The sequence below is a fragment of the Orcinus orca genome, chromosome 3 (assembly GCF_937001465.1).
Source record: "Orcinus orca chromosome 3, mOrcOrc1.1, whole genome shotgun sequence".
NCBI classification, from domain to species: Eukaryota; Metazoa; Chordata; class Mammalia; order Artiodactyla; family Delphinidae; genus Orcinus; species Orcinus orca.
This window is the reverse complement of record NC_064561.1, coordinates 168,592,934-168,605,080: the sequence shown is the minus strand read 5'-3', so window position 1 is coordinate 168,605,080 and position 12,147 is coordinate 168,592,934. Positions and strand designations below refer to the sequence as shown.

Here is a 12,147-nt window from a genome sequence, read left to right as displayed (position 1 = left end):
AGGCATAAGCCTGCACGCTGCATTTTTACAGGGACATACATATTTGTATTTTTAATTCTCAATTATATATGTATATATATAATTGAATATATATAAAAATATATATTATATATATATATATCATTTCAAAGAATATATCCATAGAAACAACAAAAATGAAGCCCTAGGGAGTGTTAAAATGCTCAAAAATTGACCATGAGTATGTGCCCAGACCTGAGTTAGTATGATCTCTTACACTGCCTGATTAGGGACTTCACTCTAAGTGCAAATTTTTTAATTGTGTTTATTTTGCTTTTGTTAGATGTGATACAACTTACTGCACATTCTGTACATCGATTTTCTACTACATATGACTCACACAACTTCAACAAAATACTCCCTAGGGTTGAAAAGTTTTCACAAACCATCACAGCAATCAAGTATGTACTGAAATTGTTTAGTAAGTAAAATAGAAGAAAGAAGATGCCTGAAAAAAACGTACGTCACTGAAAGTTACTCCACGCTTGGGGATAAGATTGGCAAATTGAACATGAGTAATATTAACAACTGAATCATAGGTTGCATGGATTTTAGTAGGCCTGCAGATGATGCTCTAGGACGTGGTCTTTACCTCCAGGCAAGACAGTGATTCAAGCTTGGGAATGACACTACACAAAATTCTAGCAGCTATGCCAAGAAAGGTATAAGGAAGAAAAGGATGGTGGCAAAAAGAACAGAGGGGAAAATATTTTGATTTTCAAATAAGGAATGCTGAGGACTTGGACTTAGGTTTTAGTACAACTGGACAATAAAGTAAAACTTGAGAAACATTTCTGGAAGGCAAAAGACAGGGTTTGGGAGAGAAAAGCTTGACTAAGATTATTAGCTTATTGAAAACACATAAAACTGTGTAGCATGTTTTGCTGTATTTTTATATATGCATGTTTCAACATGTGTTTATAAAAAAATATAATGACTCAAGATTATAGCTATCCCATCTAGTAAAAAAACATTAGATGAATCACTTTCTCACTCCATAAAATTCACCCTTGCAAATCAGCACACATGGAAATGTAGATCTAAATGAACTGCAAGGTGGTTGACATGAAAATGTAAATGATTTTAAAAACGGAATATAATCAGTCATAGTATAATTCTTCTATTCAATTGAGAAAACTAAGTAGGGGATGAAAAAAAAATATCACAAGACCCAGAGCAAGGTGGTTTTCTCTATCAGTATCTCTCCCCATAAATTAGGGTTAATAATAATACTTACCTCACCAATTGTGTAAGAATTATACTGGATTTGAACTGGGATTTTATTTTAGTCAGCTGGCAAATATAAATTAAAATGTATAATATTTTTTAAGGACAAAGATACATTTTTGATTGATTTAAATTAAAATGACTCAAAAACTTTTCTAACATATAAAGAAAGAGCAATACCATCTTAGCTCCAACATTGTAAGAGCAACGGAAAGAAAGAAAACAGAGGCTTTCTCTTTTTTTTGACAATTTATTTACAATATGCACTTATGTGAAACATCTAATTTTGAGTCTCAATTTTCTCATTTGTGATGAATAATTGATTTTAATATTTGTTCCAGTTCACCTAATAAACTATCTGGTTCTTTTTAAAGTTTTATTTTAAATTTATCAAAAGTTTCTTAATTTTCAAGTCACAGATCTCAAAAAAGAGACTTTAACTAGCCTTTCTTCCTAGAAATCAAGTTGATTAATATATAAAAGGTGTTGTTTTCTTAATACTTTCACACCATTTGGTGTGATTTTTAAATGAAATTAACATCTTTGCCCTTTATGCCAAGTTATTTAACAAAGCATAATTCATGAGTAGAAGGTAAAGAAAGTGCCTTTTGTAATGCATTACAGTTATGTAGAATGAGTGTTTTCTTTACAAAAATGATTTTGAATGGCATCCCCAAAATACATAAATACATTTTAATCTACCTATGCATTATATGTTTATGAATCTCTATTATGACAATTATGAGAAGTGGTAAGTAAGGCTCTGTGGAACAAAAGAGCAAATGTAAACATCACTACTCTACTTTTGAAAGCAATTTGATATACTATATAATGAAAGGACAGAAATTAAAATGTGAAAATCGTCTGCTCTATTTCAAGAAATCCATCCCTGTATAGGTTAGAATTAAAATGCAAATAATAATAAAATAAACCACTGGTTGAGAATAACATAATAAAAATATGATACAGCCATTTTCCTTTTTTTTTTAAACTAAGCAGCATGCAGCCTTCAAACATCCTTCCTGCTTTCCTGGAACACTCCAATATATGAATTCTGATAAACAGAGACATAAGCATAACACCTAGGGACCAGATACTTCCTTCTTCTAACCTTTTAGTTAGAACTTGCACCAATAATATATGCATATTACTTACAGGGTCCCATACCCTGGAGCAGATGATGGATGGATGTAGGCAAAGATGAGACATTTTTCACAGCAGCGGTAAAGGTCTTAAGACCCAGATGTAGCCCTGGTGAGCTCAGCAGCCACGATGGACAGAGTTCAGTGGCAGCTGCATGAATTAAGGGTCACTTTGGACTTGCAGTTTCAGTGGCGAGAACCTGACATTGTTTCTTACTGCCTAACTTCTGTTTGTTCCTACTTCTTGCCAAACCTGATTTTTAAGGCCTCTCACCAATTGTGACGGCTACATAATATTCTTCTAATAAATTGATTTGTTGCTTTCCTTGGCCAAAGTTGGCTTTTGCTGTTTGAAAATGAAAACGTTCTCTTATAAAAAGCATTACTCCCATAATACTCTAAACACAAAGTTCTTTCCGAATAATGCATTACCTGCACTAATGTGTAATGCAGACCTCTCTCCCCGTTGCAGTACCTAATTATAGTGATTCAATGCTGCTTCCAGATACTAGTCCTCTTGCTTTTGTAACTACTCCCTCTTCTGTAGTAGAATTAATGACACTGTACTGAGTTAAGAGACATGACCTCAAATGCTCATTCTGTAGAAAATATCAGTTTATGAGCATTTTATTCTCTGAGCTTCACATCTCTCATTTATGAATAAAACTTTTTATTGGATTATCTTTAAGCATGTTCAGTTAATTCTTTGAATTTATGATTTAGAAACTGTGTATCACTTAAGACTTTTCTTATGCTGACTTATGTGAACATCACCCAAGATTCAATGATCAGCCATTTACAGCTTATAAGTATAGTCATTCCTTCAAAGGGCTCTGAGTAAGCACCATTCTCAAAGAAAAATATTGTCATATTCACTCCAAATGTATTGCTTGTAACTTGGGCCTTTGACTGGATTTTCTTTCCAATTCATTCTTAATTTATAAAACTGGGAATCCAAAGAAGCCTAGAGAATGCCTTCTGTTTGCTTTTTTTAAAAAGATTTCTTTGCTCTTTTTCTTGTTTGGAAAATTTCTTTGTAAAAAATACTCTGTCAACTTCATCTTATGAATGTGTCTTTCCATTCTCCATATGTGTGGGGTTATGTAAGATACTATTTCACAAGTTCAAAAAGCCTAGGATTATAACTGCTACCGACTTCTAAACTTTAGCATTAAATATTACTGGTTGGAATTGACCTGACTTTGCATAGAGCAAGCTTAGCTAAAGTAGAAAATGTCAAAAGAAGATAAAGTATGATGGAAAGTTCATATTTTTGGAATGTTTTCATTGTAGATATATAAGGACATCTTGTGTGGAGAAATACATGTTAATGGTAGTATGATGCCCAGTGCACAGAAGGGGGTCTTCCCAAATGTCAAACCTGTAAATCTACTGGATGAGAAGGCTGTTCTTCATGAGAGGGTGATACATCTTGAAAATGATGTAACTTAACTTTTCCATGGTAAATTATTAAAATCCATCATACTGCCAGGCAGATTTAAATATAAGAAAATTTATATTATATTTGAATTCTGGGGTACATATATAAAGAAAAAGTTACAAATACTGAACAAAAGCTTTTTTTCAGTTTAATAAAAGTAAATTTACTACTATCTATCTGTGTGTGTATGCATGTGTGTTTGTATGTATGTATGTGTGTACTTACTACCTACCTTGAGGATGTTGTGTTCTAAAACTTTAAGTTATCCTTTAGGTTGGTGTTTACAGGTATAATAGCTATTGCTGGCAAGATGCATTCTCAGGTATATATCTGACCCTGGAACTATGGTTTCCATCATTTTCAGATCCAATGATAAATAATATCAATACCATTCACTTGTTCTAAGTCTCGTTCTTATTCAATTTCCAATTATACTGGCTTCTAAATTTTGGTTTTACCTTCCTGTTCTCTATTCTCAATTTTACTATTTTTTCCATTAGTGTTTTATTCTTCCTTAATTGATATTTTATCTGATTAATAATTCATTTTACTCTTCTCTATAGGTGCCAACTGGATTAAACAGCTCTTGCTTACAGTCAAAATGCAAATACTCATAAATCACATGAAACTGCAGAGGGCTTCACCTAAATTTGTTGCAAGTTTTATTTCCAGGTTGGCTCTCAAATCAATATTTTTGATTTCAATCTGACCAGTTTAGGATATTCTCATAACCCCAAGATTTGCACATAATCAACTGCATTCACTTAAAACATATATATTTATTATATATTTAAAACATATGTATTTAAAGGTAAAATGCTTTATATTATTTGAAAATGTGGCTCTCTTTAAAATATAATGAAATATCTAAATAATAACATATATAAAACAAGAAGCAGTAACTTTTACATAATGTTTTTCTGTTGGAAATGTTAAGTTTCACAGAGATGGTGATAAAACCACTACATGTGCAATTATACTCCAATAAAGATGTTAAAACAAACAAACAAACAACAAAACAGAAAAAACAACACTACATGTGTACTTGTAGGCATTGCTTCCTGACATGGCTCATTCAACTTTGCTTGCCTTAAAAGCCTTATTCTCCAAACTCCATTTAGTAAAACCTATCCTCTGAGGCCTGGACTAAAGGGTGTTTCTTTACAAAGACTCCTCTATTTTGGGAGACAATTTTCTTCGGGTCTTTTGTGTTTCTGCACATTTTCTGAGCAAGAGGCACTGACAGCTTTGTTTCATACTATCTTTGCAAGGATGTCTGTATATCAAACAGCCTTGGAAAAAAGAGATACTTCCCTCTCCTTTGGGGGAAGTGGGTAGATTTGTTTTCTGACTGGATTATAAAGATAATGTATTTTTCTAGGAAAAAGGTTGGAGAGGTGTGCTAGCAGACCCTTTATAAGACAGGGGATTCAAAACTCAGGGTTCTTTAGCTGTGATCCAAATACACTATATGTGTGGCATATACCTGGCTGCTTCCTTTCCCCCCATGGCATGTGAGGGGCAAGGGAAACTCACACTGCCTGCTGTGTTGTGGATAATAAAGCCTTTGATCCAGAGTTTTGTGTGTTCTGCCAGCATCTATAAAACTGTGGCAACCTAACTTATTAGCTTCATGGTAAGATAAAATCTCAAATTCTTCACTTGAAAGTTTGGATAACATAGTTCAATGTAACTGCTTGCTTCTGTGAATTACTATAACATTTATCTAATTCTTTCTTACTTTTGCAGACCAGCATTTTAACTTTTTATATAGGTGCTATTTAATTTTTCTTTGTGTCAGATTTTTTAGAGTTCTCACACTGTGTCTTATGTATTTTCCATTTCCTGTATTGGTTTGTGAAGTACCTTTCATATTGTAGCCAATAACTAATTAATTATTTGTTGAATGAAGGGATAAATACATGGGAAATAGACATTAATTCAGGATTTGTGCAGCAAAAGTGGTGTTAAAATACCAAGTTTCAACTTAGAACATTTAATTTTAAGAATATGTTACAAAAAAAAAAAAAACCAAAAAAACAACTTTTTAAAAGCATGCTTTGAGGGCTTCCCTGGTAGTGCAGTGGTTGAGAGTCCGCCTGCCGATGCAGGGGACGCGGGTTCGTGCCCCGGTACAGGAAGATCCCACATGCCGCGGAGCGGCTGGGCCCATGAGCCATGACCGCTGAGCCTGCGCGTCCGGAGCCTGTGCTCCACAACGGGAGAGGCCACAACAGTGAGAGGCCCGCGTACCGCAAAAAAAAAAAAAGCATGCTTTGATGTGGTTAACATTATACGTTGTTTTTTACTTAAAAGCCTGTCATAATCAAAGACGTGCAGGTACTGCATAACAAAGTTTCATTTCATCAATCAAATCCTGCTTTCTCACTAAGTTTGTTTTAACACAGAGGAAATTAACGAAGCCGTTCAAATATTGAGCCAAATATGCATGAGTAAACTTTGCAAATGACATATACTGTATGCCATTATGAGTAATATTTTATTCATATATAGATAGATCAAATACGTATAAGAACATTCCTACTATGTTGGCATAGGCGTATGTGTGTGTATAAGTGTATTTATATATATATATATAAAAAACAGAGACCATTCACACTATCATTATTCTTGTCTCAAGTTACACTTTATTTTTAGATTATTGCTAACATGCTTATGTAGAGTTTTATTTTAATGTTTCATATATTCCTGAAATTATACATAGAAGTAGGAAGAGCAATGTCCTGGAAGTATATGTATACATAAGATGATATTCACAATATTGTTCGATCTGGCTGCAACAGCTAATATCATAGAATTAGTCCCAATTTTCATGTTGCTGATTCTAATCTTCATAATGCCTAGTGGACATTATTCCAAAAATTAGAAAATGAAAATAGAAAAAGAAACTGATGGTATCAAATGTAGTATTTCCTTGCTTATCTGTATTTGTCAGAGTGATGAATATTTCGAATTTCTTCATGTCTTCCAAAAATATTTCTACCTATCACACTATTTTTGTAATTTATGTTCTTGTGTATGTGTGTGCATGTCTGTATTTCACATGACAGGATTCATAAAATTAATTTTAAAAGGATTATTTGATTTGATTTAAAGTATGAAAAAATACTAAAGGCATCCTACTGGTACAGAGACTCCTAGTGGCCTCATTATCTGATGCCAAACATAAGTCTCTGTACCTCACTCCCCTGGAATAAAGACTACATTTCCTAGCCTTACTTGTAGCTGAGCATGGTCCAATTCCTAAATTCTAGCCAATGGAATACAAGCAGAAGTACTGTCTGTTAATCCTCCAGGAAATTTCCCTAGAAGACTGTTGTGTCTGACCTATTTTTTCCCCTCCCTCCATCTCGCCACTAGAATCCTGAATGTGATGGCTGGAGCTCCCTTTTGGACCGTGAGAATGAGAGTCATAGCCTGGAGACAGAGGAACAAGCAACTTTATCCCAGAGAACACTGTAGAGCAGAGCTGCCATGTGAGCCCTGGGCTGCCTTTCTGAGCTCAGTTAAGAGAGAAAGTATTTCAGTCTTTGTAAAGCCACAGGTATTTCATGCTTCTGTTACTAGAGCTGACCATAACCCTGATTTAACAACCATTGAGCTGAAACAGTATATTCTCCATGACTTTGGAGATGAAGGAGGCTTTGGGAAATAAAATACAGAGGAAGGAAAGGAAGGAAAGGAAAATCAGAATAAAAACATGGAACAATGCTGGATGACAGCTGTTCTAAACTCCAGAGAACTTATTTTTCGTGACAGTCTTCTCTGCAGCTTTTATCACAGATATGAAAATGTGCAGGTCTTGCTTTTCTCCCTCTTTTTCCTCTGAAGTCAGAAGCCATATCTTATGCTATAACTGTGTCAAACCCAGCATGTACCACTACACAATGCAAATAGAAGGGGTGACAACGGTCTCCTTCAATGACTCTCCCTTTGAAATCTACCTTCTAGCTACTTATCACCTCCTCAACCCCCTGCTTGAAATTCCTTCATGTCTTTGCCTCACCTGCGAAAGAGAATAAAAAACCCACACGAAATTCATGACGTTTCAATATTTCATGCCTTTTCGCTTCCCTTCTCATCCTTGCTGTCTGCCCGCGAAAACCCACGACCCACTCATATTTTATCACACTCACTGTCTCCTGACTAGGCTGCACTCCTGCTAGCCTTTATGCCTCTGTATGCATTGTTTCTTCTAAATGAAAAGCCCATTATTCTGTTTTAATAACCAGCACATCATCAGTTTCCCAAGTGAGTTTTCAGGGACTATCACCCTGTTCCCAAGATCCCCTGTCCTCTCTACTGTCATGACGGAGTTCAGAACTTGCCACCCCAAAATACGCCACCTGGTGTATAGATTTTAAGTTAAAGACACTTGAAAATATCAGATGCAAAAGGGCACCTCAATCTTACTAAAAGCAGGACATAAAACTCAAATATAGGAAATGTTCTCCTTGTTCTGGAAGGAAAGAAACATTCTCACCAGAGATTGAAAATGGAGACCAAGAGGAATCTGTATGAAGAAACCTTGCTAAATTTATTCATATCTTTTTTCTACCTAATTAAGTGGCCCAAGCCCCTTTGTCTTGTCACTTTTTCACGATTTGCTGCTCTTTGCCCAACTCAGTATGGAAGTGTCTGCCTCAAATTGCCTCTTCAGGTCTTAATTTCCTTAAGAGGGATCCCATGTCACAGAAAACTTATATTAAATAAATCTGTATGCTTTTCTCTTATTAACTGGTCTTATTCCAGGAGCCCCAGTCAAGTACCTAAAAGGTAAAAGGAAAGATTGCATTTCTTCCCCTATAGTGATATTCATCACATGACCTACACATTTCCGTGTCTGTCTTCCATACTAAACTACAACCTCCTGCCAGAATTTAATTGTCATCTTCATACCCTCAATGATTAGCATAACCTGGTGCAGGCAGTCAAGAGCCAGTTGAATGAACAAACAAAACCAGGTTTGTGCTTCTATCAGTTTTGAGTGTCCTATCTATTAGTCATGTGACCTTAGCTAAATTTTCTCATATGTAAAAGAGGTCTAATAACTCATGAAAGCTCTGTGAGAATTAATCAGAGGTATGGACGCAGTCAAGAGTACCTGGATGACTCAGTCAAAATCTACCGCCACTGCTGGGAAATTAAAGTATGTCTCTTAAAAGCAAGAGTAGCATACTCCTTACATGAAACAGTACATGCAACTTGCATGTATTATTGGAATTATTTCCCATGATTCAGATAACAGCAAAGTATTTTAATTATATTTTGGACTTTATATTTTTTGGAAGGAAATTAAAGTTAAACATTAAGAGACAAGAGTACTTGCATAATGTCTTGATAATGAATATTTAATACTTGTGTGCCTTTTCTTAGAGCTCTGGTTCTCTATTCATATTATGTATGGTGTATGTGTAATTTTAAAACAGTTTCCCATATGTTCTGAAAAACTTTTTGAAAACACACATTTTATAAAGTAACTATATAAATGCTTCAAATTGACGCATACCCAAAAAGATACTTAGTTGTGGGTATAATAAATCTACAATGGAATGGAAAGAATTTAGCTTTTCTCTAGTATATTTTCTTCAACTATTTCCACAGTAAACTGGCTTATCTTTTCCTATAAAAAGTAGGAATATGATCCTCCCTTTTTTGGAATATTTCAGTTTCTTTAACTTATATGAAAGTTTGTTGCTTTAATTAAAATATAATATATAACATCTTGATTCCAATTTGTAAGAAAATAAAGTGCTAAATTTTTCTAGCATGCCACAAATATGTCAAAGATTGTAAAATATGGAGTCAAACCAACTTTTAATTTAAAACTGTATTCCAGATAGTTTTCCTTAGGAAATGTAAATCTATAGGAGCCATAATATCATTTAACTCTGAGATATTGCACTTCTGAATTTTAATTAATGAGAAAATATGATAAAGTGTCCTGCACAGAAAAAGGCATGTGTGATGTTTTTATATATACATAAAACATTATGTTCAAATGGTCTGATAATTAATAGAACTTTATATTTCTATTCAGGTTCAAATTTACCTTCTACCATTACAATCATACTCTTACCAATACAGCCAAATTTTATATCACATTATAATTCCATTATACCCTAAGACTATTCCATTATATGCCATCTGCATGGTGAAGACAATCAAACAGATCTGTGCACTGGTGTTACCAGAGATTCACAATCTCCAACCATGAATGATTCTCAGTGTTCCTTTATCCTAGTGCATGCCATAAGCCATGTTGTCTGTACAATTTTTCTAATTATAACCCAATTGTCAATTTTTACAACCTACACAAAGATCAAAAAGACAGATCAAGAAGACACTTTATCATAAGCCATATCCTCTAAAACTCTATACTCCATATGCTTAATAATTACAGTAGTTTGAATGCACAATGCTTGCCCACATACTTTTGGATGCTTTAACAATTTTAGCCCTTAACAATATTATACTCATCCTTCAAACACAAGCACCATTCACTCTATGCCTCCCCAAAGTGAAATCCCCACCACCTCCTCTTCCCTGCACACACACATAACACACTGAAAACATTTTTTTTCTATAAAAATTTATCCCATTTTTTGTTTACTCAAACTAGACTGTGAATTTTTAAAAACAAGATGGATATCCACTGTCATTTCGCAAATACTTGGAACAGAGTGGGCATAAAGAAATATGTTTGAATGAATTTCTGAATCATCTAATAAGAAACATAAACTTAATTTACTACATAGTTAAAAAATAATGGCCTAAGAGGTCTAAACGGCAATCGAGGTTTTCAATTTAAATTGTTTTTTGATATGGTTTGATAATTTATAGTATACTCAGTAATGCCAATATGAACCAAACTATTGCAGATCCAATACTGCAGGGACGTTTGCTGTCTCTCTGTTTTGTATCCAATAAAATTTTTTAATCAATTTCCAAAACATGCAATTTACTGTACTGTGGCTTTGCAGGACAGCAAGATTTAAAAAAATGGAAATGAAGGCAGCCCCTTAAGCAATCAGAGACTGACAAGAGAAATAGAACATATATGAATAGCTTAAATTCCACATTGTTGTAAAAGAATTGTATGCTACATTACAATGTGTAAGTTCATTCTCATATTCTTTATTATTTGATTTTCACAGTAATCCTGTAAGGTAACTGGAAAGTGATAATATATTTAAAAATGTGTGAATAGCATGCAAAAGGAGTTGAGATGAGAAACAGCATCTTCCATATTTGAAAGACTTAAGGAAGTTTTAGAAGAGGATACCATTTCATGTGGTTTTCAAGGGTTTCACCTAAGGATTTTGATTTCAAATATTAAACTCATTTAATATTCAGCAAAGATTTATTGAACATCTATTATGGGTCAGTCACTGCTCTAATGCTGGAGATGATTAACTAAAAAAAGAATGTTCTTGTTATTATGTTAATTATTATATTATGCTTAAAAAGTAAACAAATATACAAATAGTTTTTAGATATAAATATATACTATGGAAGGAAAACCAACCTGTTGTTTTAAAGGCGAGTGAATTTAGGGAAGTTCTAAATGAGTGCTCAGAAAGAAGGTTTCTCCTGTGGGCCTGATATTTGAGAATAGGCCTGAATCACAAAAAAATAAATGTAGATGTAAGGGAAAGTCACTCCAGGCCGAGAAAACAGTGAACTTCAAGGTCCTTAGTTCAAGATGAGCTTATAATGAACAAAAAAGTGCAACCCAGCTGTGCTCAAATGTAGTGGAGCTGAGACTGGGAAGAGGTGAGCTACAGCATCAGAGATTGACAGAAGGAAGAGCACTAAGGGCTTCTGAGATAATGACATTTTTATTTTTTATTTATTTTTTTAAGCTTTCTGAGGCAGTGTAGCCCTGTCATTTAGAACGCGTGGTTTATTATATTAATGTAAAACACACATACATGAGCTCTCCCTTTTATCAAATCTTAACCATATAGTATTGTTCCTATAAGTACGATGTGGTACAGATTTCTAGAATTTTCCATCCTTCATGACTGAAATCTTATTGAACAACAGCTCTCCATTTCCCCCTCCCCAAGCCCCTGGCGACCACCATTCCTTTTTTTTTTTTTTTTTTTTAATGAGTCTGATTACTTTAAATACCTTATATAACAACAAGAGGTTGTTTCCACCTCTTGGCTATTGTGAATAATGCTGCAATCAACACGGAAATGCAGATATCTCTTTCAGATCCTGTTTCCATTTCCTTTGGATATATACCCAAAAATGAGATTGCTGGATCATATGGTGGTTCTATTTTTAATT

The 12,147-nt window shown here is 34.1% G+C and overlaps 1 protein-coding gene across 5 annotated transcripts in view; it reads right to left on the bottom strand.

Annotated features, from left to right (window-relative positions):
- The window catches only part of CDH18 (cadherin 18), a 1,015,987-nt gene that overhangs the window by 355,101 nt on the left and 648,739 nt on the right, over positions 1-12,147 (bottom strand). The window lies entirely within an intron of this gene.